The 27,305-nt window shown below is 43.6% G+C and overlaps 1 protein-coding gene across 2 annotated transcripts in view; it reads left to right on the top strand.

Moving 5' to 3' along the window:
- Window positions 1-17,525: 17,525 nt before the first annotated feature.
- LOC310678951 (gamma-aminobutyric acid receptor subunit pi-like) overlaps window positions 17,526-27,305 on the top strand; it is a 42,987-nt gene continuing 33,207 nt past the window's right edge. The window contains exon 1 of one of the 2 annotated variants that reach the window (XM_083443543.1): window positions 17,526-17,684. The gene's annotated coding sequence lies outside the window, so the exon portion shown is untranslated. The remainder of the gene's footprint in view (window positions 17,685-27,305) is intronic. The other variant, XM_083443544.1, reaches the window with a different exon arrangement.

Raw genomic sequence — 27,305 nt, forward strand, 5'->3', positions numbered from 1 at the left:
GAGAATAATGACAGTGACTGGATGGGAGCGTTGGCTATTAAATCATTACAGTAACCAAGTCCCTTGGAGAAACCTTTTGATAGAGAGAAACTCTGAAAAATTCAAAAAATTCTTGTATGATTCAAGTAATTTAGCCACTGCCCAAAGCATTATTTTTATGCAGTACTGCAATATGTGGACTTCATGTATTTCCCCAAAATAAATGTTGCAGTAATGAGCACATAATAAATACATAGCCTTCAGATTGAAAAAGCTATTTGTTAGCGAAAGCTGTGATCGATAGTTTCGTATGACTGAGAGGATCACGGCAGGGCATTATCAACATTGACATGCATCTGTGCTTTGGTACTTGCTCCATGATAAAATTATTTGAGATGAAAGCAACGCCACCAGTGACTACAGCTATGGGCTGAGATCACTTGTAATTGCAAACGACATCTGGATCATATCTACTGATAGAGACAACAGCCACTGGGTATGAATGATCATCTTTTGAATCATAAAGCATTGGTATATCTAGGCTCCTTTCACAGTATATCAGCCAAGCATGCTGCAGAGATGGGAAAATATTTCACAGAAGAGAGGTACTGAGCAGAGATATTGTCAGAGTTAGATTGCATACTGTAGAACTCCTCTGACCCTGGTGACATCAATTCCAAAGGGATGCAAAATGAAATGTAGGTTTGGGCTATTCCTCTAGCTGCACTACAGGAATGGCTTGTTGGGATTTATAGTGCGGAGATCATTGTGTAAACAAGCTCAGAATAAATGCCGAAGCTGGAGGGAATTTAACACGTTCAATTTTCCAACCATCTTTATCTCTCATATACAAGGAAGGCAGGAATTCAGCAAAGGATGTTACAATAGCATACATAAATGGTGGTGGTTTATGGCACCATCATGATATATGGTGCCTGCAAGAGCAAAAAACATGGCCCTCCCCTAATGTCTCCTTGGACAGTCAAGATGAATAGGAAGGGGGCAAGTAAAAGACCACAAGATCGGCAAGATGGGGGGTCAAATGAAAGAGGAAAAAGGAGTTCTCCAGGCTCTGGTTACCTCCAAACCAGACTGCAGAAATATAGGTCTGCCTCTGAAGAAGGTGCAGCAGGTAAAACTAGTGCAAAATGGGAGTGCCCAGATAAAAGTGAAGCACAGAAAATCTGAACATGTTCATAGAATCATATAGTTAGAGGGGACCCCGAGGATCATGTACTCCAACCGCCTACCATGCAAGAATATTCCCTTACAGGAATTGAACCTACGACCTTGGTGTTATCAGCACCACGCTGTAACCAACTGATTTCGCGAGTCACTTTCTGGGCCCCATTCAAAATGCTGTTTTAGAGTAAGCATTAAAACCTTAAGCCGCTTGTGTCCAGATTATCTGTAGGACTGGGCTGCCCTACGTCCGGATTTTCCCATTTTGCCTGTTTCCGCCCGGACACTGCTGCCAACTGCAGTATTCCAGTTATGTCTGGGAGATTCTGGACATATGGCAACCATATGCTAAGAACTACCTCAGTGGTCCTTCTTGAATGCTGGCTGTTAATATCAGCCAGGTTGTCATGAACAAAAGAAAGGGCCTTCTTGGTGGCAGCTCTAAAACTATGCCCCTCTCTTCCAGTGGATCAAACTCTGTCATTTAGTGGGCCTTGGAGACCTTACTCTTACAACTGCCTTAAATTGGGACCATAAATAGCTTGAGGCTCCAAAGCAGTTTTTCTGTACGCTTGATCTGTTATTCTATCCTTGTTTCACACGCCACTTTGTGTGAGGGTGCTTCTGAAAAGCAGCTTAGAACATTTAAAATAAATAAGAATAGCAAGAGAAAGTGGTTGGAGTCATTTAAAAAAGCAGCAGACCCTTGAACCAACCATTCCAGGGCAAACTATATTTTCTGGACTTTGTCTCATTCTCATATATATATATGTGTGTGTGTGTGTGTGTGTGTGTGTGTGTATATTTGCCCTGTTATATCTCCCCAAAAAGCTCAGGGCCTTTTAAAGGGGTGGGGTGCAGCAAAACAACATATTTAAAACATTTAAAACATCCAAAAATATTGGAGTTGCAACAAACTAAACTACTAAACTAAAAGTTGCAACAAAGTTTCTTGGCCTGGCCTTGCCACTTAAGACATTTTTAAATGTTGAAGAGCTCGATGCCATGGCGTATACCATTGCAGTGATTCTTCATTGTGTGATACGCATTACATTCTTAAAGAAGTACTTTAATGCTATAGCACAGCAACTCTTCAAATTATCTATTTCTTTCAACGGAAACAAAAGTTAAAGTGCCCTAAGGGTCTAAGCATGAAGGTAAGTGATGTGGAAGCTGCAGCTTGAACTATCTATTACTGGAATTAAATATGAATGAAACACTGCTTCTCTATTTTCAAAGTTCGGCACAAGGCAGTTTCAGCTTTAATGTTTATTACATAAAAATGTATGTAATAAACATTCCTTTTATTTTATTGATTGACCTTTCCTTGCTGTCAAACCACAGCTAAAAGCCTTTGAGCAAAGTATTTGTTACTAAAGAAATATACAACATCCCTGAACTATAATTCTGATAGCAGAGGATGGGGAAGTGGGTCTAAAATTTCTCCAGCCTCGTGAACAAATGATTGAAACTGTTAAAGCTCACATTACCAAGTATCCATTTTGTTCTGCACTGGCGGCTGAATATCCAGCAAACAGGAATTGTGTATGAAGTGCCAGTTACTTGTTACAAGTAACTTACTCGAGGATTTCCCCTACAAAATATCCTGTTATGATGGATCACCATCGAAGCCTGCTTCCTTGCTGAACCCAGGTACCTGGGTTTCAAACTCTGATCACTTTAAGTAAAAAGGGGAGCACAGTACATATTAACAAGTAGGAACCTACAAGAAAATGTTGCAGCGTGAGTCTTCTAAATAGCCAGCCAGCTACGCCCCACATGCCATCTTTCCAGGATACATCGTTCCAATTCACTCTTGCTTCTCAGTCCCATTGGCACTCCCCAGCTGAGCTTGCTGTTGGAGTCCACACGGAAAGATTTACCCGTATTTAAATGTAGAAATGAAGGAAAGCTGGAAAGGAAAATAGCAGATTGGAATGAAAATAGTATTATTTTCTCGTGTGTCAGCTTCTGGCAACTAAAATTGACTGTTAAAAGACATGAATAATAATAATTTGAATAAGAAAATAGTCATTTTAATGAAAAATGCTATTCTATCCTTGTAGATATAATCACGCCGTTTACCACCAAGGTGGGAAACTGTTTAATAATAATAATAATAATAATAATAATAATAATAATATTTATACCCCACCCATCTGGCTGGGTTTCCCCAGTCACTCTAGGAGACTCACAACAGAATATTAAAAACATTTAAAACTTCCCTAAACAGATGTCTTCTACAAGTCAGATAATTATTTATTTCCATGACATCTGATGGAAAGGTGTTCCACAGGGCGGACGCCAGTACCAAGAAGGCCCTCTGACTGGTTTCCTGTCACCTCACTTCTTGCAGTGAAGGAACAGCCAGAAGGCCCTTGGAGCTGGACCTCAGTGTCCAGGCTGAACAATGGAGGTGGAGACAGTCCTTCACGTATACTGGGTCTAAGGCCCACAATCTCTTGCAGGAACCTTCTGGAGGCCAACTGAATGATGCTCCAGGACCAGTGGTAGTTCATGGGCCACAGTTTGGGAGCCCCTGTTGTATGGATTAGACCCTAGCCCAGTGAAAATAGACAGCAATAACTTTAACTAATATGAGGGAGCAGAGAAGTTCCATAGCTTTAGCTCATTGATAAAGGACACAACAGAGCACTTGCGTGCAAAAAAATCCCAGGTTTAGTCCTCAGCATCTCCAAACAGGGTTGAGAAAGACCCTTCTCTGAATCCTGAACAGCAACTGTTTCCTCCCAGTGTAGAGAGCCCATCCCCTACACTACTGAGCTAAATGGACCAATGGTATGATGCGGAATAAGGAATTTTCCAATGTTCCATTTATGTTACTTTTCTATATTGTTTAGATGGGCTCCTCTATTCAAACACAAGATATGCCTAAGGGGTAACACTGCCAGTCAGAAACAATCAAGCAAGCAAGTGGCTTGTGCACCATTTGGCTGATCTTTCACATTGCTTCAATTTACCGTGGAGAGAAATCAATTGATCCTTTTTTGGGGGTTAAGTATAAACTTGAAAAGAAACATCAGGCATAACTCATGTTGATTCTGAACACTGCTGCATTGTCAAATTTCCAAAGCCTGGATATTTGGGGCAGGGGGGAACAGGCGAAATGAAGATGGTAGTGAAATGTTAAGCAAATATTATACAAGTGTACAAGTGCCACTGGGACAATTCATCCTGGTTTTATGCGATCTGTCATGCAGCACCACAGGACAAATAAAGATGCTGTGCATCTCTATCCTTGAGAAAAATGATATGATATACTCCTGGATTAATCTCTCCCAGCTTTAACAGAATAGTCATTTCGGCATCTATTTATGATCACACATCTACTAGCCCCTTAGGAAAGATCCTTTCATAATGGAGAATCTCTTACCTCACAGTGGAGAAGAAAAGCATGACTGGAGCATCTTCTGCACTATATGAAGCTGGAGCAAAAACCATATACTGTACAGTCAAATTAGAGCAGACATTTATTCTTAGACTCTTTTGTGGGGGGCCCATAGGAACAAGCAAGCCTTCACCCTAAAATCTTCCTACCTAGATCCCATCTGCACTATACATTTGAAGCAGTATCATGCCACTTTAAACACTGCCCTTACAAAGCTACAAATTTCAGAGTGGTTTAACTATCAATCCCTCTTCCCAGAGAACTCTGGGAATCATCGTTCTGTGAGGAGACTAGGGGGTCTCCTAAACAACTCTCCACACTCTTAACAAACTACAACTCCTAGGATTCTTTGGGGAAAGCCATGACGGTTTGAAGTGGTACAACACTGTTTTAAATGTATAGCACAGATCGGGTCAGATTCTCGCATTATGGCAGGGGTGTTAAACTTTTCTGGGCCTGAGGGCCAAAATCCTCTGGGGACCATAGAATCATAGAACTATAGAGTTGGAAGGGACCCTAAGGATCATCTAGTCCAACCCCCTGCAATGCAGGAATATGCAGCTGGTCCATACAGGAATCGAACCTGCAACCTTGGTGTTATCAGCACCATGGTCTAACCAACTGAGCTATCCAGGCAGTGGTGGTTGTGGCCAACCCAGACTGTTGTGTGCACACTGTGATATGTATACACACAGGAGAGATGCATACAAGACATATGCACGGACCTCTCCACCTGCCCTTTGTCTCTTGTTTTCTTTTTGCCATCATGGCCAAAATCACAGAGGCAGAAAAATGTGGATCTGCTTGTGGGCAGGAGCAGATCAGGTGCTTTGTGTGGGGCTGCCTTTAAGATTAGTCTGGAGGCTACAGCTAGTAGCAGCACCCTAACCCTAGCCCTTTCACAAATATGCAACAAATGTGCAGCACTTTTGTTAGAGTCAATTGCACTAGCTTCCGATATGGTGTTGAGCCAAGATCAAGGTTTTATTGTTAGTGTATAAGGCCATAAACAATGGGACCCTCCTAATGGCGCCATACGCCCTAGTAGTTCATATTGCGGATACCAATGCAGAGTCTTGAGCACAGTGGCTCCTGTTATTCAGAAAACCTTTCTCCTGGACCCATGATCACATGCTTTTCTTTTTTACCCATACTTTTCCAGGTAAGTCTGTGGGACAAGTATACTGCAGGTTATTGTAGGTATGTGAAATCACTGCATTTTGTTAAGCACTTTATATATTCAATCCTAAATAGATATGTAAAATAACACACTTATCCGGAAGTCTTTCTGAACTCAGTAGGACCCACTTCTGAGCAGGCTTAGATGTCAGACTTTGCCATTGAACCATCATGCACAGGATTGACCTGAATTTCCTCCAAAGCACATTATTAACACTCGTTGAGTCAGACAGTTTGATGCCTCCAAAAATTGTCCACTATGTTTTCAAAGTATTTTAGTGTACGTTTCTTTTGAGGAACTTTAATTGTTTTAGCCTGCATTCATATATATATTTACCTATTTAAGATATTATAAAGGCTTGTCCTGCAATTTCTTTTACATCTTTCATCTTGTTTCCCCACACATTTTCTTTAAAAGTTTTAGCTATCAAGAGTAAAATGCATTTTGTATAAATCGTGTTATATCTTCCCTTAGTATCACCTGAAACCCTAAATGATTTGCCTCTTTTCTCTTATTCTATTGCCTGAGGCTGCTTGAGCATTAGATATGGAAATAGAGATTGCAGTTTGGCTGTTTCATAAATCCTGAAGCATATTACATTAATGCAGTTAATGCAGTCTGTTTGATGCTACATGCAAAATTGGCAAGTACAGCAGGTGCAGAGTACAGCTTATCGAGAAAGCAAATTTATAAGTATGATTGCTTCCAGATGACCTGTCTGTTGAGTATTCATCCTGATTTGTTTGCGGGGGGATTAGACAACATCAGCTATAGGTTGAGCATCAGTTCTGATTTGCTTGCAAGGCAGTCAGATGATGCCACGTCACACAAATGATATCCCACACTTTCCAGTGCAATTCCCAATCACTTTCCTTATTGCAAAAGGGAAAATTTCTTTGGCAGAGGGTGGGGGGTGGGGAGCAGATTTGTTGTGCAAGAGCTCCAAATCAACTTTGATTTTGCAACCTGAACTTTCTGATAAGTGATTGAATCCTACCTGCAAACAGCGGCAGTCTTGAAATGCCCTGTTCATCCTCTTACTGAGGGCTTGTCCACACTGCAGCAAAATGTGGATTCACACTTGCCTGTCTCCCATTAATGTAGGGGCTGCTACATGATTTCCTTCCTATCCCTTTGTTGTACCAGACCTGTCCCCCTTTAAGTGGAGGATTATTATTTTTTAATCATTTAAAATACTTTACTTACAAAGTGTTCCAAAGGTCAGATTCATGCATTTACCCATGCAGGCAGAATACTCTTGGGTAGAAAATAGAGAAAGAAAGCTTCAAACATGTGCTCTAAGCTTGGAGCAAAGCTTAGACGTGACTTCCTTGTTGGGTTACATGGTGTGGTGCAAAGAGAGGGAACACAAAAAGAAGGCTTCACTTCCTCCCTAATCAAAGATGAAGAGACATGACCTAGCTGAGTCTAGGAACACAGCTCTATGATCTCAACCCCTTCATGTACTAACTAGCATTCATGCATAGTTATGTTTGACTGAAATTTCCCACAGACATTTTGCTCCAGTGTGTAGTTGTGATGGCCTGGGAATCCGATTCAGAGGCTGAACCAGAGGAACCCCAGCCTGCACAAGAGTCCCCGCCTCCAGGGCCGACTGAGCTGGGGCGGGGCCTTGGATCTGAAGCGCCTGCACCTGTGCCGGATCCTCAGGAGCAGGCACCAGGTGATTCTACTCTAGCTCCGGAGGTGATTAAGGACACAGTGCCTACAGGTGCACCTCTCCAGGCCCTGCCACAGGAAGGTGAGTCTCCCCTTGGCTCCAGTAACTCCCCAGCCTCTCCTGAACTGCAAAGGCTTAGGGTAGAGAGGCGGAGGGAACTGGTTTCTCCCAGGAGGAGTGCTCGCCTTAAGGCCAGAAGAGGCGGGTCACCTGGGGGCCGGGACCGCCTCTGGCCTCAGAGAAGATAAAGGCCAGTCAGCCCGGTCCCAGGTTGTGGCAGCAACGTCGTTGAGTACCTGCTCTTGCCCGGACCCAGACCTGACCTTCCAGTGTTCCTGTCCCCGCCCGGCTTTCTGCTTCGGACCTCGCCTTGCTCCTTGTGAACTGTTTCCAGACCAGTGACCCAGGACTGGACTTTGACTACGCCAACGGTAACCTTCCCCCCGGGACCAGCACAGTAGTCAAGCCTGTAGTCCAGTAAAACCTGGATACACATCTCAGAAGAACACTGTTGTGGGTTCACCTTTATGTTATGGTGAAATGGTTTTAGGTTTGAACAATAGTATTATGCTTCACATTCCTTCGTTGTCAGATGCAAAGCATGCCAGGGACAAATTTTGTTAGGAAAATGACAGATATCTAGATAAGAATGACAATAAGCACCTGAACATACCTCTTTGCACAGGAGAGACATTTTGGCAAAGGTATATTCTCCACCCATTCCCATTACAGATTATGTAATCTATGGTGTGTGCACATACATGCAAAGAAATGAGGAAAAAGTGCAGTTTAAGTCAGATTGAGATAGCGAGGAGCCAGGAAGCTTTGGAAAGTATTTTGTTGGGAGAAGGGTCCCATGAGGCCTCCGTGAGGTGCTGGTGTGGTGCAGTGATTTCCTCATTGTGGAAGTGCTTAGGCTATATCCCTTCACCTCCATCACTTGCTACTAGCCACAATGGCTATGTTCTACCTCCATTGTAAGTCTCTGAATGCTGGGAATCGCAGGTGGGCAGAGTACTGTGGCACTCATGTCCTGCTTACAGGCTTTCCATGGGTATCTGGTTGGCCACTGTGAGAACAGGATACTGGATTAAGTGCACCAAAGTGCAATTGCCATCTGGCATTCTTATTTATATTATATTACTGTCTCTGTGCCACTTTGCTATCCTTAGGCTCTCTCTCTCTATATATATGTATTTGTGTGTTTATTTTACGGAAGGTAACGCAAAGCAAATTACAACAATAAAATGATAAAATACGCAGGTTAATTCTTCTGTTATTTAAAAAACTGCAGAACCTTTTGTACTGGCAAAACAAAACGAATATTTCAGCACAACATGCCATTAATGAAAAGCCACCTGCTAACTATTCTGTCCTGTTTTACAGGCTTTCTAAACTTGATGCCTGTTATCTGCAAAGATAGAGGTTTCCGGGCTGAGCGGGGACTATTTTATAGTAAGCGTAATTAAATGTAATGACTTCATTTCAGCTTAAGTGTCCCTCCCCGCTAACACACAGTTATATATAACCAAATAAGAGTCTTATTTAGTTGCAGCATCGATACAGACCATTGAGCAGGCTCTTGCTAGTAAATGCCTCCCTAGCCGACACCTCTAGATTTGTTTTTGTATAAAAAGGATGTGTTCTATGGGGAACTGGCTTCATATACCAGGCCTGTCGGCAGACCAACTCTGCATTACAAAGATGTCTGCAAACATTACAAGAATCCCTTGCAGACGAAGGCAGTGCCTGGAGACAGAAAGTCAGGTTGTGTATCCCTAACAGGGACCAGAGGAGAAATAACCACTGGAAGGAGTGCAGAAAGAAGAAATATCATGGTGCATCTGCAGCAGCACAACTGGACACCTTCCTCTGCCCCAGCTGCAACATGTCTATCCTATATTGGTTTATACAGCCATATCTGATACTGTAACTCTCCAATAGTTTGACTTCACCAATGAACACACCACCTCATTATTCACAAGTGGTATGAGATTTCAGGGGTTGTAGGCGCACTATACCTGTGTTTCCTTCGGACAATGAGGCACAGCAGAGACTGTAGTGTCTGTATGATATATGGTTTATTTGCACATATATACAACACAGTATATTCCAATAGAGTCGCAGAGGCATAACAAGTTTGAGTCTAAGAACAGAGAAATCAGCCATGCTCTGCCTCTTTGTTACAGCCTGTTACAGTCAGCCCACATGATACTTTGCCCTCCTTCCTCTTCCTTGTCTACGCTAAAGCCAGTGAAACTATTTCTGTCCAGCCTACCTCATCCAAACTGAAATACTAAACCCATTCGGCCTCTGTCCACTGACACAAAACTGGAAGAATTCTTCTACCAGAGGCAGATTTAGGGCAGGGCAAGCAGTGCAGTCGCACAGGGCACATAGCTGAGGAGGGTGCCTTCTCAAACATTTGCCTAACTTCAGGAAGGAGCCATGAGAAAGAAAAACAAGGGAGGCACGAGGGCTCTGACAGGCTCTTGGAGTCCTTCTGTCTCCTTCCCAAAGCCCAGTAAGTGCTTGCCCAGCTTTGGGAAGGAGGTGGGATGGCTCTAGAACCCTGCCAGAGCCTCACGCCTCCTTCCCAAAGCCCAGCGCTTTGTTTACCAGGCTTGAGCCAGTGCTGGGAGGGCATCAAATAGCCTCACACAGGACCACATGTTACCAAGGTCGGCCCCTGCTTCTACCAACCAGTGTTTACAAACATGCATACATTAGGGGAAATGTGCATGAAAATGAATATATTAGTGAAAATGCCATAGAAAAAGGCATTGCCTGCAAAATCTGTACATTAGTTAAGACTGCACAATAAAAAGTGTGTTTATTGGAATAAATTTGCCCTAAAATACTGGTTGATTTTCATAAGGATTTTCATTCTACAAAGTGTAAGGTACACAGAACATTGCCAATACATCCAGCTCTACAGGCGTATTTTTAAAAATTCAGGACTGTCAGTTTGGACCTAATCTTTGCTTGCGTAACAGAAATTGTTCAAGCAAACATCTACGAAAGCACCCTAATTATATATTTATAGCTCTTGGCCACCACAGGAATGTTGGCAGGGCAAGATTTTAGCAATTGCATCTTGGCAGCTACTGTGCTTTTAATTGACAGGCATTATAGACATAAAATGTTAACTTTTCTGGTTAAAAATAAATAAAACACTTGTAATTTTCTGGGCACTTTGAAGCATTTGCAGTACTCTGGGGCCTTTAGATTGCATCCAGAATCCTATATATGTGGCTAGTAGAGACACTGTACTAGCAATGTGTTTCAAGCTGCTCTTCCCATGCACTATATAAGGCACACAGCACATACCGCAAGATGCAGTGATTACCACCAGCTTGGATGGCTTTAAAAGTGCCAGTTGCTTGTTTGTCAACTTCAACTTCAACAACTTCTTCTTCAGCATCTGACATCCATCTTTGGACACATGTGTCTTCAAGCAGAGGCGGGTTTAGGATTGCAAGACCGGTTCAGCGGTACTGGCCATCGTGTTGCAGGGGGCACCACAACAATGCTATAGAACGGAGCACAACAGGTGGGGCGGGGTCATATTTTAGCATTGCACAGGGTGCCACTGAAATTTGAGAGCCCAAAGTCCACAACTGCCTCAGGTTCTCTCCAGCATTCTCTGTTGTTATAAGCCCTCTTGTTAGGTTTCGATCATCCATGCACCACGTGGGTGGTCATTTATTTCATCAGCCTGAGTCATCTCTTGCCGCATGGTCTGTGTATGTCCATTTTAACTTAGCAGCCTTTCCCCACTGCATCCGTAACTTTTGATCTTTGTTGTCTCCAATTATTAGTTTTTTTAATCTTTTCAGGGTATTCCTAACATTAATTAGTTAACCAGCGACAAATTAATAAAGAACAAAGCTATCAAGGGCTTGCTGTCATGACAGCTATATTACCTCCAATATCAGTGCTAGTGTTCCTCTGAATACTGGTTGCTGTGGAACCACAGAGTGTTATAGGCCTCAGGCCTGGCCTTTGGGCTCCCTATAGGCATCGATTTGGCCACTATGAGAACAGAAGTTTGGACTAGATGGGCCTTTCGTCTGTTGCAGCAGGACTCTTCTTATGTTTTTAAGGTTCTTTTCAGGCAGTATGTGTTTGCTTGATTTATTTTCAGAAGCTCAAGGCACTAGAACAAAGTTGCAATTACTTTCTTTCTCCTCAGTAGTCATATTACCGTTTGTACACATACTTCAAAATCAGCAAGATAAATATTTTCTGCTCAGGCTGGCGGCATTCATCTCTCTTCAGAGTTCTCCCTTTGAAATTTGTAGCCTTCAGCAAGAGAGCTCTTTGCTTTTGCAACACTCCTGGTCTCAACAATAAATGGTCCGTTCCTAAAGTGAAACATAACTCAGGACTATATTTCTACCCAAAGCGAAAGAAGTGGGAGGTTTATGAAAACAAGTCAGCAGGGATGCAATCCCATACACACTTACCTGAGAGTAAATCCCATGACAATAGGGTTTATATATCTGAGGGGGCATGTATAGAAAATCCTATAGAAAACCTTATAGTATATGCATAGCAAGGTCTTTATTCTACAGTATATAGCTACAAGTGCAAATAAAATGTTCTAACAGTGTGAGGAAGAGAGATAAGTGCAGTGCCTTTATTTTTAATGAATGCTGGGGAGGAAAAGTCTGCTTTGTTTTTAATTTATGACCAAGAATTAAGGTCCCACACAATGTAGGAATTGGGTCTTTATGCTGTTGCCTCTTCAGCACCTACTGAAGACCTTCCTCTTTCAACAAGTCTTTGATGTCAAGATCTTTCCCAGTTTGCGTCTGTTCTGGAATTGTTTTTAAGAAGTTCAGTTAGAGGCCTTTCCAGACTGGTGATTTATTTTATTTTTTTGCAGATAATTTCTGCAACATGTAATTGACTCAATCATTGTGCACCAGGAGTGGATTTATACTTGACTGTCCACATACCATTCCACTTTATTAGTTGTTCTGCTACGTTTCCTCAATGTTAGTGTATCAATGCCACCTGGAGGAGCACTCTATAGCACAACAAAAGCAGGACAAGTTACTACCACTGCCCCATGTTTATATAAAAGTTACAGGATTTCAGCAGAAAGCTATGGGACACGTGCAGATTGGAAACAAAGAATTATGTCCACTCCAAAGTTTTTGCAGGTACAAAAAGTGTTGAAAGTCTGATTCATGACCACAAGTCAAATGCACATAAAAAGACACCTGGAGGGATTCTTAGTGAAACGCTGCACCTAGTGTTTTATGTGAGTAAGTGCCTTGATTTCAGTAGAAATGAAATATGACTAACTGGGTTCAGAATTACAAGCACAATTAAGAATTCTTCACTCCTCAAGTAGCAACTGACAGATAATTACTCTGTGGCATTGTTCACCCAGTGAGTGAGAATTCCTTACATATTTCATTCAGACAGACACTGAGGATAATACATTTTATTTCATCAGTTATTATGTGACTATAAATCAGCATGGCATTGAAGACCACTGCAGACATTGATTTGCATTAGCTTTTACTGGGGACTTTGGAAGCTGGCTGTATCTATATCCAATCGTCTAGATGCCTTGTGTTTGGAGGATTATTTTTTTATTCAAGGTTAATCAGTCTGAATATCTTTTATCTTTATACCCTTGATTCTTTTTCTGGAAGGATATTAAATAAGATTTCAGATTAATGGTGTATTTTAAATGAAGCCAAACGAAAATGTGAAGCCCCTTGGACTACTGCAACACACTCTATGTGGGGCTACCTTTGAAGGTGACCCAGAAACTACAACTAATCCAGAATGAGGCAGCTAGACTGGTGACTGGGAGTAGCCACGGAGACCATATAGCACCGGTTCTGAAAGACCTACATCAGCTCCCAGTATGTTTCTGAGCACAATTCAAAGTGTTGGTGCTGACCTTTAAAGCCCCAAACAGCCTCGGCCCAGTATACCTGAAGGAATGTCTCCACCCCCATCGCTCAGCCAAGACACAGAGGTCCAGCGCCAAGGGCCTTCTGGCAGTTCCCTCACTGTGAGAAGTGAGGTTACAGGGAACCAGGCAGAGGGCCTTCTTGGTAGTGGCACCCACCCTGTGGAATGCCCTCCCATCAGATGTCAAGAAAATAACTATCTGACTTTTAGAAGACATCTGAAGACAGCCCTGTTTAGGGAAGCTTTTAATGTTTGATGTTTTATTCTGTTTTTAATCTGTTGGGAGCCACTCAGAGTGGCTGGGGAAACCCAGCCAGATGGGTGGGGTATAAATAATATATCATCATCAGAATAAGGTATATGATCTGATGGCCAAATTATATCTGCACACATTCTAGGCGCCCTTTGTGACTGTCTGAAATTTGCTAATCAATAGGAACAAAGAAAGTTGCTATTAATAGTGGGATAGAAGAGCTGAAGATAATGCCAATATATTCCGCACCTGGCAACCAAAGCACCCCTTTGGTTTCAGATAGTATATGGGTTGTTGTTGTTTAATCGTTTAGTCATGTCCGACTCTTCATGACCCCATGGACCAGAGCACGCCAGGCACTCCTGTCTTCCATTGGCTCCTGCAGTTTGGTCAAACTCATGTTGACGAGTCTAAAAAGCCCGGGACACAAATTTCTATGGCCCTCTGGCAGCTATGGTGGCTCATTTACCAGAAACAACGTATTTAACATTAACTCTGGAAGTGTATACTCGATTCTGACCAAACCTTCTAGGGCAAAATATACATCATAAGATTCTGTATGGTTCAATTCCAAGGGAAGTGGAATTCAGGTAGCAACCTCCCAACATCTCGTATGCTCTCATTCCTCAGGAAACTATTCAAGAAGGTGACTATTTCAGACATTTTTATTGTCTATTTTAATAATATTTCTGGTTAAGTATCCTACAGATTGTAACTGAAGGATGTAGCTTTCAGGCTACTGAATATTGTAATCATTCTCCAAAAGCAACTAATAATATAGACTGCGCTACATATAAGAAAAAGAGCGTAGTTCAAGGATGAACAATCATATTGGAATATAAATCTTGTTAAGTACTAGAGCCTTCAGAAACCAGACTTTCATTTCCCTTACAATCTGCCATAACTTAAAATGAGGCTATACCAGCACTTTTCTTCTTCTTCAGAAGTCTAAAAACAGCATATCCCTTCAGTGCTGGGTTAGTTATGGTGGTGAAAGTTAGCAAATGATTGGTATAAGAACTCAAGAGTGGCTTATAAGAGCCATGTGGTCTGAGCTTCAGCAACCAGTTCAGACCTCCTCATTCATTGCAGTCCTCTGGTAGACTTGAAGGTGAACAAAGGCTTGATTTACTTAGTTCCTCTCAAGGTGAGGTGAGCCTGGCAGGACAGCCTACTCCATGGTCTTAACCCCTTCATGTATTAATTAGACTTGAGAATGTTGGTTATATGAGGCAAGCTATGCCATAGTTGTGAGCAGCAATCTGACCCACCAGAGAAAGTATATTGTTTGATCCCCACCCCACCCTCATGCCTGCATCACTGCTAGGAGTTGTCTAGGAATGAACCCCAGTAAACACCAGTATCAGAATGGCTCCACCAATACACTCTTTCGAATTCTCTCTCTCTCTCTCCTGCCCTATGTATTTGTGATACATAGATGGATTAGGGAGTCAAAAGAACAGGTGAAGCACCCCCCCACCCCCATAGACCACCCCAGAGGGCTAAAGGAAGCCATATTTCAATGCTGTTGAGCCTTTCTCCTTTCCTGCAACCAACCTTTGTGAGGTTCCAAGAGAAAGAAGAGGCAAACATAGAATCATAGATAATCCATCGATAAACAAGTTAATCCACCCAGGACTGCAAGTGGGTCAGGGAGGGGATGCTAGTTGGTAATGCATTTTTTTTTAATGCTACTTTTGTAAAATTACATGACACACAGCTTTGCTCTATTTTGCTGGTAGCTGGGACAAGCTCAATATCACTGGAGGGCTTTCTCCCCCCCTCCCAACCAGGGGGTGTCACAGCTGTCTTTTTCCTTGATGAATGACATGAACTTAGAGAGAGAGGAAAAGAGACTGTGCTGCAAGAACAAGCTCTTCCCTGCACAGATAGAGCGTACAATGTTTCATTCTGTTTATAATCGGATCAGCTGCAGCACGTGTGGGATTTTACAGTTCTTAAATTTCTTCTGTTCACAGATGCAGCAGCAGCAGCAACAACAACAAGGCTTTAGGCCAGCCTTCCCCAACCTAGTGCCTTCCAGATGTTTAGGACTACAGTTCCCATGAGCCTCAGCAGACACAATCAATGGTCAGGATGGTGGGAGTTGTAGTCTAAAACATCTGGAGGGCACCAGGTTGGGAAAGCAGTTTTAGGAAGTGAAACCTAACACCATGTACAACAAGGGTACAGAACCTGTCACTCCAGGTGTTCTTGGACTTTTATTAGGGTACATGCTGAATATTGCATTACTTTCCTGGATTATAATGCTAGCATGTCTGCCACATTTTCTAACACTACTTTCACAGTACCTGTTGCAGTGGCTCTTTCACTGATGCCGTTCAAACCAGTGGCATGGCACCACAGTGGACATCACTGGACAACGTCACTAATCCCCCACGCTTTCTGCATGTGCGAGCTTCTGTTTCCTCACAAACCATCCACAAAAATGGCAGGAAAGAACTGTATGCCAACATAGCTCCCTAAATTTTGTCACTTTTGTGATTTTCTGAGTTGGTAGGGTTGCAAATGTATTATTTCTAGAACCAATTAACACGGAAACGAGCCCTAAACTTGCACTAGATTTTCAAAAGTGGCTTTTGCACCATGTGAGAGCTCAAATATAATACAGAAGTTAACAGTGAAACACTGGGGAAATGAAATAAACTGCCATGTGAATTGAGCCTTGGTCCTAACCAGAAAGGCTAATGGTGAGGGAAGACAGGATTTGGGAGACTAGCAAAAACATCTTGAAGGCACCACAATTGGTACAAAAGAATAATGTAAAAAAGCAGTGAATGAAATCTGTTCTGGAGAACTATTAAAGGGAAGGAGGAACCAATGGGAGTTGCTACCTCTAGAGATCTGCATACGGGAGTAACTGGCATGCTGAATAGGGCAGCGATCAGCACCCAACCTCCATGGACAGCTCCCAGGGTCTCAGCAGGGTTCATTATTAATACCTGCCCTGGGCTCTCCTTACAAGCATTTTCGTCCAGCAGAGGGATCCACATCCGACCTAAACCCTGCTCCCTACCCTTGGAATACAGGCACCCAAATTGTGAAGGGTTTGTTCTTTTGGGGGGGGGGTCCCTTCAGACACCCCGCAAATCATTGTTTGATTGCTCCCATAGATCCCTACTGCGGTTTGTTTATTTTAAAACATTTATAAACCGCCTAAAATGCTTCAGATATCTAAGCGGTGTGCAACGTAAAAGCAACAAACAATACATTTAAAACTAAACACAGCATAAAACTAGCAGCGTATAAAAAAGCAAGGATTCAGGGAGTTCATAGGGGTTTTAAATGGTACGGTATTGTGGGACAGTGCGTACAAATATGTCTTTACAAGAGGTCTGATGGTCGCTGCTTCAGGTCTGGCAGAGAGAAGGGTACTCCACGGTACAGGGGCAATTGCGGGAAACGTCCACCCTTTTATTTGATTCTGTAGGGTGCGCTACTACGATACCAACGCTTTGCCCCTTCTTTTTCTCGCAGGGCTCCATGGGGCTCCTTCCGGGCGTTCAGCGGGGAGACCAAAGGACAAGGACTGCAAGGGGGCGACGCCTCCACACTGAGGGAACCGGCCCCGGCCTGGTCCTCTAAGAAAAGAGAGGGGGACTGTAGCACGGAGAACCACAGCGAACTCCACGTCGTGCGCCTGTGCGCGCTCGCCGCTTGGCCGTCGGAGCACCCCGACCCCCCAAGTCTCTGCGCCTCTGTCCTCCGTCAGTTCCCAAGAGCTTGTGGCGCTGCTGCTGCTGCTTCCCTGCGGCGAGGTGGGACGGACAGAGCAGATGGACGGCGCGGTGTCCGTCCTCCTGCCTGGACGGCGCGGTGCCGCCCCTTGCCCGCCCCTTCCGCCATCTCCGCTCGCTCGCTGCGCGCACAGCGACACGAGGCGCTGGCCAGAGGCAGATCCCCGCGCGCGGAGCTGGCGCCGCTCCGTCGGAAAGTCGAAAGCGAAGCACCTGGAGCCGGATTCTCGCGGGCTGGGATTGTCCTGACTGTCCTTGCGGCGACAGCGCCAAGATGCCCAGGGCGTCCCTTCTGTAGGTGAGTGTGTCTCCCCCTCAACTCTTCTCATCTTATCTTATTCTGCTGATGTTTGACTGCGTTACTTGCCCCACTATGCCATTTTGTCCCCAATAAGTGCAGCCTAAATGCAACCTAAAAATACTTTCTGAACGCTTCCAGAGTTTGGAATTGTTTGCATGTTTGCTGTGGGCTCCCTCTCTTTGGTGGGGAAGGGAAAGAAGCGGGTTATGAAATAGGATCGCAACCTGATCCCGTGCATTGAGCCCCACTGATTTCAGTGGGTAGGAATTGTAGCCTTACTTTCAATTAAGTGCAGGCAGATCTCCATCCATAGTAAGTCTGTAATTACCACGTTTCAGTTTTGTAATGGGGGTTATATTTTCAGAAGAATAAAGCAGCCAATTTAGAGAAAGTGCTTTTTAAAAAATATAAAAACAACATGAAGCAGTCGTGACGTTTCTTTTGAAAATGGTGTAAGAAGGAATCCTCCTTCCAGAAATGCCCAATTGCTTTTTAAAACAAATGCAGGTAGAAATTAGCGGCATGACAGTAGATCTAAAGAATATGCCAAAGATATAAAATTATAAAATCTGACTATGAAGGTACATTAATTGCCTTTAAAAAAAGATTTTAGGTACCTTGAAAGAGGGGGAAAGTGGTGTCAATGTTCCTAGAGATCTTTAAATTTAAAAAATACTGTTAATGTATGTAGACATTATAAGCATTAAACTACAATTAGAATTATTGCAGTTTTGTTGTAGCTTTATCATAAGAATTTCGGCAAAGTTTGAAATCTGCAGCAGGAGCTTTGTCACTGATGTTGGATGTTGTGTCACTTGATGTTGTGACTTACACAGCACCCAAAAGCTAACATTCACAGCATCGTTATACTACTTTCAAATACTCCAGGGAAGAGAAACCTAACCTAAATGAATAGATACATTTACTTTATTATTATTTTTTAAGAAAGAAGATACAATGTAGGAGTTTTGTTACACAAATACAGCATAGTTTAAATGGAGTTCTGAAGCTGGTGAAACATTCATTTTTGCATTTTATGTTTTTTTTTCCTGCTGGAGTAGTTATTGTGGCTTTGATGGAAACAGTTGTTCATGTTGGCCAGGCATGCAGAACCCTTTCTAATATTTAAAAGTTATCTCTTACAACAAAAGTGTATGCATGCCTACTGAGAAGTAAGCCCCACTGACTTCAGGGGGATCCCTTCAATGTGCACACCTTGATTGCCACCTTGAGAAGCCGTCAAGCTTTTGTTTATTTTTGGATGGTGCAGCATGTGTCTTCCAGTTCTTCCTTTTTATGCCAATGTACATAAAGTGTCCTTGTTGATAATACAGTGGTACCTCTAGTTATGTACTTAATTCGTTCTGGAGGTCCGTTCTTAACCTGAAACTGTTCTTAACCTGAAGCACCACTTTAGCTTGGGGCCTCCTGCTGCTGCTGCGCCGCCGGAGCACAATTTCTGTTCTCATCCTGAAGCAAAGTTCTTAACCTGAAGCACTATTTTTGGGTTAGCAGAGTCTGTAACTTGAAGCGTATGTAACCCGAGGTACCGCTGTAAATAGCAGTCACTTGTGCTGCATAGAGAAAGTAGAATCACACAGCTTAAAAAGTGGATTGGAGCCACTGTCCTCTGCCACATTGACTACATTAGTCTCTCACCCCAAAGAAATGATCTGCATGCAGTAATGCTGCGTTTCCAACCAGGCCTCAAAGCAGCATATAAGATGGTGCAGAAAAGCAGTACAGAGACAAGGCTGAGGATACTCTGCATGCAAATAACATAATAAAACAAATCTATGCCAAAGTAGGGGGACGCGGGTGGCGCTGTGGGTAAAAGCCTCAGCGCCTAGGGCTTGCTGATCGAAAGGTCGGCGGTTCGAATCCCCGCGGCGGGGTGCGCTCCCGTTGCTCGGTACCAGCGCCTGCCAACCTAGCAGTTCGAAAGCACCCCCGGGGGCAAGTAGATAAATAGGGACCGCTTACTAGCGGGAAGGTAAATGGCGTTCCGTGTGCGGCTCTGGCTCGCCAGAGCAGCAATGTCACGCTGGCCACGTGTCTCCGGACAGTGCTGGCCCCCGGCCTCTTGAATGAGATGGGCGCACAACCCTAGAGTCTGTCAAGACTGGCCCGTATGGGCAGGGGTACCTGTACCTTTACCTTATGCCAAAGTAGCCACTAAACTCTTCAGTCTAAATATGTTATCTAAATAATAAAGTGCACCTGTAACCTTTGTTAGGTGTTCAAAAACAATCACTGATAATTGTGTGAGGGAGGCGGAGGACCCTCGCTGGCTCCCCCACTCTTGTTGCGCTCTGTGCTGGCCCCTCCCTGAGACTGCCAACAAATTGAGAGCTTGTTTACATTGGGGCTCAAATAGGCTTTCCCCATTGGCTGCAAACCTTAGGCTACTCTCCTCCCACATGTGATCATTGTGTTTGTTTTTGAACGCCCAAATACGGCTTCAATTTGTTTATTTTCTATAACTCATTCTGCTTCTGCTCGTCATGGGTTGGGTCAGAGAGTTATTCAAAGCACTGAATTGCCTTTGGTAGAGTGTGAGGCTCTTAATCTCAGGGTCATGGGTTCAAGCCCAACGATGGGCAAAAAGTCTTCTTTCAAAAAACTCCGGGTAGCATACACAAGGTTATCCCATGCTATACTCTAGACCAGTGGTTCTCAACCTGTGGGTCCCCAGATGTTGTTGGACTACAACTCCCTGAGCTCTGGCCTTGCTAGCTAGAGGTGGTGGGAGTTGTAGTTCAGCAACATGTGGGGACCCACAGGTTGAGAAAGGCTGCTCTAGAGGTAGCCTAGCCTCAGAGACAGTGACAGATCTGAGTGCCAGCTTCCTTAGGTGACAGGCACAACCACCAGCTTGCAAACCAGATGCATCCTACCAAGACCTTCCCATTCTGTTACCAGCCTCTTCTAACATCCTAGACCCCCTGCCTCACCCCATAGTCTTTGCTTCTCAGCTGTTTCTCATAGATCAGCTGAAAAGTGTGTGTGTGTGCTTTCCACCCACTGTGGATGTATGGGTGTGTGTGAATGGATCTTTATGAATGAGCAGTGTGGGGGATGTATGTGAATGGAAAGTTTATGTAGTAGGGTAGGAGAAATGGAAAAAAACCCCAACACACATCTGGCAACCAATGTGCTCCTTTGGTTTCAGATTGTATATTGGTAGATAATAATAATAATAATAATAATAATAATAATAATAATAATAATAATTTTTATTTATACCCCGCCCTCCCCAGCCAAGGCTGGGCTCAAGGCAGCTAACAAGCAATAATAAAAACAAGTTGAATGAATACAACTTAAAAACAAGATTAAAAGACAACAATTAAAATACTGAAACATTAAAATATTAAAATGCAGCCTCATCACAGGAGGAGAAAGGAAAAAGAAAAAAGAAAGGGGGGGAGGGAATCAAATTGGCTCCAAGCCAAAGGCCAGGCGGAACAACACTGTCTTACAGGCCCTGTGGAAAGAAATCAGATCCTGCAGGGCCCTGGTCTCATGAGGCAGAGCGTTTCCCCAGGCCGGAGCCAGTGTTGAAAAGGCCCTGGCTCTGGTTGAAGCTAATCTAACTTCCTTAGGGCCCGGGACCACTAGGGTGTTGCTATTTATGGACCTTGAGGCTCTCCGTGGGGCATACTGGGAGAGGCGGTCCCGTAGGTACGAGGGTCTAGATGAATCTAGAAAGCCCGGACACAAATTTTCACTGCCCTCTAGCAGCTATGGTGACTCATTTACCAGACGTAATATATTTAGAGTTAACTCTGGAAATATATACTTGATTCTGACCAAACTAAGCCGCCTTGAGCAAAATATACACCAGGAGGCTTAGTTTGTGCTGCGTTGCTCATGCACGGTCCTGACTATAGGGAGGAGGTGAATACACGTGCAAGCCCCTTTCAGAGTGACAGGGTCATCAATGTCCTGCACCTTCAACCTGCTTAGAATTTTTTTTAAAAAAATCAAGACAAGTAGGGATACAAAGTAACAATTTACACATTGATATATGATCCCTATAAATAAAATACCACGAAGAACCATGTACATAAATATATGGAAAAAACAGCCATTTGTGATTTTGCAATAGACTAAATTAATAATAATAATAATTTATACCCTGCCCATCTGGCTGGGTTTCCCCAGCCACTCTGGGTGGCTTCCAACAAAAGACTAAAAATACATTAAAACATCAGTTATTAAAAACTTCCCTAAAGTAAAATAACTGCATACAACATGCAGTAGCATGCTGGCTATATAAAGAATGTGATCTAAACCAGATGTCCCCAGTCTTTTTGTGCCCAGGGACACATTGGTATAATGAGGAGACTGTTGTAGGCAACACAGAATACCCATTTTATAGCAGAAAAACTGGTGATGCTCAGAACTCCGAACTCCCCACAAACCAGAAAAAACACCTGCAACTCTCTCCACCAGAAGCAGCACAGGAAAAGAAATCAGGTAACACTCCTTCCACTAACAGACAAATCTTTCCAACCAACTCCTCCCTGCCCCAAACCACCAAAATATCAATTTAAAAATAAAGTCAAATATTTGGGAAGGACAGGGGGACCTTGGCTGGGCCCCAAATCAGGTATTAATGGGCACTGTAGTACCCAGATGTGCCACACTGGGGACCATAGAACTAAATAATGGTTAGATTATTACCAGCAGTAAAGCAACTAATTCTATATGTCTCTACTTCAAGCTATCTCCAAATAATACGCAGTCAATCCATCAGATCCATCTCAGGACAGAATAGGAGTGCACTATATGGCGCTGTGGGTTAAACCACAGAGCCTAGGACTTGCCGATCAGGAGGTGGGCGGTTCGAATCCCCGTGACTGGGTGAGCTCCCGTTGCTCGGTCCCTGCTTCTGCCAACCTAGCAGTTCGAAAGCATGTCAAAGTGCAAGTAGATAAATAGGTACCGCTCCGACGGGAAGGTAAACGGCATTTCCGTGCGCTGCTCTGGTTCGCCAGAAGCAGCTTAGACATGCTGGCCACATGATCCAGAAGCTGTACGCCAGCTCCCTTGGCCAATAAAGCGAGATGAGCGCTGCAACCCCAGAGTCGGCCACGACTGGACTTAATGGTCAGGGGTCCCTTTACCTTTACCTATACCATGTATTCTATCAATGGTATAGATATGATGCGTCATTCTGATATTGAGGAAGAAAGCTCAATTTCTCATTAAATGCATCATTGTTGCCTCCTTTTTCAAGCTCTTTTCTTTAAGCTCCTTTCTTAAGCCCCACTCCTTAAAGATTTTTTTTCTTCAAACCTTGGGATTTCTCCTCAAACCCTGTTGTGTGGGGATGATACCATTTTCCCTACTGGCATTTGGAGAATGAGTTTGCTGTTGATATCGATGTAAAGATGTGAAGCTGTCATAACGCAAACCATGAAGGCTTAAAATATTCCAATCAACAAGGTTGTAAATGAAAATGCATCATTGCCGTGTTGCCCAATCAGCTGGTGTGTGCTAGCGGATAGACAGAATGTCGGCTTTTGAGACTTTCATCAGGGAGGTTTCCGCTCAAATTGTACCTCACCCATGAAAACACACTGGCAGGCCTTGGGCAAGTTATGTCTCTCAACAACAGCTCCTCATCTTCTCCTTTAGGCTGTCAAACATCTGTTTTGGAGACACATTTATGACACAGTTTAGCCAAGCCTTCATCTGGCTTCTAGCATATATCAGTATGAGTCAATATTACAATATACAATATACAAACATACACAAGGTTTCCTTAAAATTACTCTTTGATTGAGAACATAAGATTCTATTAATAGATGCAAGCTGAACGTGAGGCTGCTTTTAAAAAAAATGCTTCATTAGGGTTTGCAGTGTGAAGCTAAAACCTATTGCCCAAAATGCTAATCCACCTTACAAATACCTCACCATTTTCTCTGCCATCAGCTACAGTCAGATGTTAACATAAATAGTGTAGGCGTTTGAAAGAAATATAATCTTCCTAAGTGGAAAATGCCAACACAGTGGCTGCATTTGCATGACACAGTAAACCACAAACCATGGTTTACAGTAGACAAGCAATTCACACCCACTTCGTTCCTTCTTGCTGGGTCAAGCCAGCATCCTGTTTTCACAGTGGCAGACCGGAAGCCTATGGGAAATAGTCTTCATTGCAAAAAATGGAAAAAAAGATGGCCCACTGACTGCAAAATTAAGGCATCCCACTAGCTAGGAGTAAGCTCCATTGACCTCTATTGAACTTGCTTCTGAGTAGGCATGCATTATCAAGGAAATAGGAGGAAAACAATGTTAAGAATTGCAACTGATGGACAGTGATAGAGATGCATCCCTAATAAATAGACTACAACAGATTCCACCAGTCTCTGCTTTCCCTGGCTGGACCAAAAAAGTGCATGGTTTGCTTTGTATTGTTTGGATGGTTTTCTGAAATGTCATAGGATTATTATCTCTCTAGGACCCAGCTTCTAGGTAATGTTGCATACAACAGAGCACTGAAGTGTGCTTAAAACCCGATAAAAATAAATAAAACAAAAACCCTTTATTTTATTCATTTATTTATTACTATACCACCCTTCATCCAAGGATCGCAGAGTGGTTTACAGTAGGAAAGCACAAAAATATGTAACATAGTAACAAACAAAAACAATACCCCTCACCCCAGTTTAAAAAGCCATAGATTATTTAATTAGCTAGAGGACTGGGAGAAGAGGAATGTTTTCCCCCAGGTGCCGAAGATATGTAATGAAGGTGCCAGGTGAGCTTTACTGGGGGAGAGCATTCTGCAAATGAGGAGTCACCACAGAAAATGCCCATTGTTCTGTTGTCACCCTCTGTTTCTCTCATGGAGGAGGCACATGGAGGGCCTCAGGTGATGATTGCAGGGTCCAGGTCTGTTCATTTTAGGTAGTAGTAAAACATAGTGCCTGGTGCTCTAGTAATATATGATAGTTTTTGAAGGCTTAGGAAGTAATCAAATCCCATGAACCCTCACACTGACCAGAGTTTTGAATAAGTGGCTCTCCAGTGGAGATGGGGCTCTGTTGGCGCAAGTCCTCCATCCCAGCTAAGCCAGAGCTCAGGCAGCTGAGGCAAAGGTGGCCGAGCCAAGGCCAGCATAAGTCCCCAAAATGTGTTGTTCCAGAGGAGTGGTGACACCAGGATGGGACAGAGGGAAACGTACTTCTATTCCAAACTCCATTCAGCGATAGCTTGTGACCTAGCAACCCAATGGAAGTTACAATTACCAAAATGGTGGTATAAGTCAGATTCTATTGCAAAACCTTGTTTTCCCTCTGCCAGGCTAGCCCCACTCCTGAACAGAGTTTGGAATAGGGATAAATTACATAATTTAGCCCAGCATAAATTGCAGTGGCTTCCTGTAGTTTAGATTGCTGTGTTAACTACACATTATCTACACCTGTAACAAAGGTTTGATGGTTCCTTCTGTATGTGAAGGAGCCATCAAGCCTTTGTGTGAATGGGTTCCATCTGTGCCTCAGGATTCAAAAAGCCTTGTGCCATCCATGTTACACACACACACTTCCATTCTATGCTAATGGAGGCAGAAGCATCCATTTAAGTCCAATAACTTCATATTTCTTCAGAGGGAAGCATGAATATTTTTGTCCTCTGGAAATAGCACAGTAACTGTTGCCGAGGACAGACATTCCTTTCTAAAGGACCATCCAGTATTTTGAATTCATCAAACATTCAGCAAGCGCTAGCCTAGATCCTTGTGGTCAAGCATGCAGGTCACAAGGGATACCATTCTACCCCAGAGGAGATGCTTAAGGATGGCAAGCGCTCTCTGGACATAACAAGGAATTATACAAGCTGGGCCTCCATCTAAACAGAACTGCTCCGTCTTCACTCCCCCCCCATTTATGTCTCAGCTGTCTTCCTGTGCTGTGCTTTTGATAGGCAAGATCTCAAATGCTGTTGGAAATTAGAAGTTGGCTGAGTGGCATGCCAGGAGCAAACTTGTCAGCCAAATGAAGGCAGGAAAACTACAGCTAATAACTGAAAGCGGACATGACCCCTGGCTTGCTCTCATCAATTGGTTATCTTCAAAGAGTGAATCCGGCAGCTGGACCTGGAAGTCCCGTAGCATTAGCCTCCAGGGTTTATCTCCCATCTCTTCAAATAAATGCTCTAAGTTTTGCTACAGCAGAGATAACCCACATGCTGCCGCCCTCCAGAGGTTATTGGACCAAAACTCCCGTCTCCCCTGGCTATTAGCTATGCTGGCTGGGGCTGATAGGAGTTGTAGTCCACTGCATCTAGACTGCTCCATGTTGGCTACCCCTGTGCTAGACACTCCAAGCCCTATCTGTGATCTTAATTGACTGGTAAGTAGATAATTCAGATAGGGGTCTGTAATTCTGCTGAACTGGCTGAATGGGACTCCGCCCCCTGCCCATCAGCCGATGCCACTGAGTGATGCCGGGTGATAGGCAGGTGGGTGTGGTTTGCTGGGAATTGGCCTCATGGGCCAAACTGGACCCCCTAGCAGACCAAGACTGGCACACAGGCTGGAGATTCCTCACCCCGATTAAGATGTTGCTCCCAACATCCTTACATTAGCTATGCTAGTCGGGGCTGATGGGCCCCCAGTCCATCAGGGCTACAGATTTCCCAAGCTTGCTGTAGAGCTGTGGCAGACTTTGGGCTCTCAAATTTCAGCAGCACCTTGTGCGATGCTTAAATTTGGTGCCCTCCAACTCTTGCACTCCGCTCTACAACATTGTTGAGGTGCCCTCTGTGGATCTGGGGCCTAGGGAAGCCGAACCGGTCATGGTACCCTAAAACCGCCTCTGTGTAGAGGAAATGGAGGCAGTGCTCCATTCACCTCATAATCACCTGCTTTTTTATTTTTTGGGGAGAACTGTGGATTTTTAGAATCAAAAATAAAACCTACATGAAAATAAGACGGCATGGATCTGTTTTTGCATGAAAGAGAAGCTGAAATGGGATGGAAGTAGGCTGTTTTCTTCATCTCTATTCAACAATACTATTCACAAAAGCTGTTACTTCCTTGAAAAATCTGATATTCTGGTGCTTTTCCTTTTAACACTTTTGGTTGCTTGAACTTTACCATGTCCATGAGGTAAATTTAAAGTAAATAAATAAATTAAATGGTCTCAGGAAGTGACCACCCATCATAACATTCTGTGCCTTTCTGGGGAATCGTACGGGGTGTGTGTGTGAATGCCTCCCCCCCCCCCCCAATGATGAAGCATTTATAAATTGTTCTGAATAAAATAAACTTGTAGAAAGCTGACAGGAGCTGGAGAACACCAGGACAACTCCTCCCTCAGGGTAATTATTTCATAGCTCAGAGTGGGGACAGGGCCTAGGTTGCCAGCGAGCACACAGAAAATTATGGCAGCTGATCAGTTAGACTAGGGATGCAGACACATCATACATTTAAAGTGAACTCCCCCCAGAGAATCCTGGGAACTCTAGTTTATTAAGAGAAGTGGTTACTGTTAGGCAACAAAGGTGTTCAAGGAGTATTAATGAAGGATTAGGGAGAGAAGGTAAATAAATGCTTCGTATTGTGTTTCCACTGGTCCCCATATCTGCCCCCTCCCTTGGGAAGAGTTTG

Source organism: Podarcis tiliguerta, assembly GCF_965153285.1.
Source record: "Podarcis tiliguerta genome assembly, chromosome: 5".
Lineage (NCBI taxonomy): Eukaryota > Metazoa > Chordata > Lepidosauria > Squamata > Lacertidae > Podarcis > Podarcis tiliguerta.